The sequence below is a fragment of the Grammomys surdaster genome, unplaced genomic scaffold (assembly GCF_004785775.1).
Source record: "Grammomys surdaster isolate TR1022 unplaced genomic scaffold, NIH_TR_1.0 97, whole genome shotgun sequence".
In the NCBI taxonomy this organism is placed as follows: domain Eukaryota; kingdom Metazoa; phylum Chordata; class Mammalia; order Rodentia; family Muridae; genus Grammomys; species Grammomys surdaster.
In genome coordinates this window covers 19,106,167-19,108,264 of record NW_021604576.1, presented here as the reverse complement: position 1 = coordinate 19,108,264, position 2,098 = coordinate 19,106,167, and positions in this window count along the sequence as shown.

Here is a 2,098-nt window from a genome sequence, read left to right as displayed (position 1 = left end):
CTCCCTCTATTACCCTCCTGGCTCCCCTCCCCATGCCCTGAATAAACTCTATTCTATGCTATACGGGTGTGTGACTGATCCCTCAGGGGGAAGGAATGCCTCTGCATGGGCTCACTGAGACATCCCTTTCCTCCGTACCTCTCCACATGCCCGCAGAACATTCTCTCTTTCTCTCTTTATCTTTTTATAAACAGATCACTGAGAGCCTCAAGTTCTTGACAGCCACTGGCCAGAGACATATATCCCTCCTACACAGGTTCCCTCACAGAAAAAGCTATTGAAAACACGGCACCTAACTTTGTCAGAATGAGGGACCTGAGAGAAAATGAAGGTCAAAAAGAAGGACCCAAAAGAAAGCCTTAGCCTTTGTCGCCATCTTGACTCTGACTATTCATTTCATGAGAAGCTTTGTAGCAAGCCAAGCTCCCATCCAGTGGTGGGGACTACACAAGGGCATTGCAGTGAGAGTCAGGAATGGATGGGGCGTCTCAGAGTCTTACAGTCTCATAGGGAACATCATCAGCAAACCTCTCTGTAGCTAGAATCCTATGCTGCTGTTTATCCATTGCTTTGTTTATGAGGTAGACATTCATTGATATCTGTGACAGTACTTTGTGTGTGTGCACTTTGAGGTAGCAAAGACATCCTCTAAGGTCTTTATAGTCATCCACACATTTTTTTTCTCAGTTAAAAAAAAAAAAGAATGAAAAAAAAAAAAGACATCAACATTCCCTGGAGCTGTTTCTCAGTTCTGTGTGCCCATGAGAACTTCACAGACACCATGACTCCAATAGGCTTTCCTGCTCAGAAACACTACTAAGGGTGATGAGATTGCTCATTGGGTAAAAGCACTTGCTACCAAGCCTGGCAGCCTGACTTCCCCAGGACCCACATAGTGGGAGGGAATTGACGCCCTCAAACTGTCTTCTGAACTACACACGCACACACACACACACACACACACACGGGGAGGGTGGGGGAGAATAAATTTCTGAAAAGAACTACTAATAAGAAACATGCTCATTTTGATCTCTAAATACTATAGTAAAATGTAGATACAGAACACTCTAAAAAGAACCTACCAGCCCCAAACCCAAAGGCACCCCCAACATCCACCCCCTCTGACTGTTCTTGAGAAAGATTATTCAAATTCTACTTGATGCCAAGTTCCCAGAAAGAACCAGAAGGGGGGCTGATTCCTATCCAACACTTGCTGTTTAGGCAAACCCTCTCTGCCTCTCTGCCTCTGCTGTGCTTTGTATGTGATATATGTTCAAGTGTTGTTCATTTAAAAAGCAAACTGAAGTGAACCACACACTACCTCAGGAGTCCCAAGAAGACAGTGTTTTTAACTAAGAATATTATTTGAAGTCTTTGCAAAAGAAAAAATCTATGCTGGCTTTCCTTTGGAAATAGTTTTCCTGTAAACTTTTGACAATAGTTCCTGATGGAGAAAGGACAAAGAGATAGAAGGAAAGTCCTGTGTGACAAAAGCTGGAGGGAGTTGTTTATTTCCTCAGTTCTGTACAGTCAGGGTCTTTGGAGTCTCCTGCCTGCTTTGATCTTTCTTGATGCCAAGACTCAAAGGGGCGAATGGTGTGTTCATCAAAGACAGACTACTGTGTGCTGTGAGTCTCTCCTTTGCTATCACAAGGGGTTACTCTACAGGGCACAGATATCCCCAAGTCCTCTAAACTTCTTAACCATTTACAATCTCAAAATGTGACCCTATATGGAAATAATGTCTCTGTAGATATAATCAGTTAATGAGCTTATGATGTCACCCTTATTTAAAAATAAAAAGAGAGGACACAGATATAGCCAAGGACACAAAGCAGCAGCAAGGATTGTGCTCGTCTTGTATAAACTTGTGATTTTATAGTAAGATCATGGTATGTTACATATTGATCTTCCTCTCCAGTTGCAGCAGATGGCTTCTAAGACTCTGTGCATTCTCTTATCTGTAGCTTGCATTTGCTTTTCGTAAAGCTTTCAATATACTTTTTAAATTATATATACTTAATGTCTTAATTATGATATGCTTTCAGTATACTTTTTAAATTATATATACTTAATGTCTTAATTATGATATGCTTTC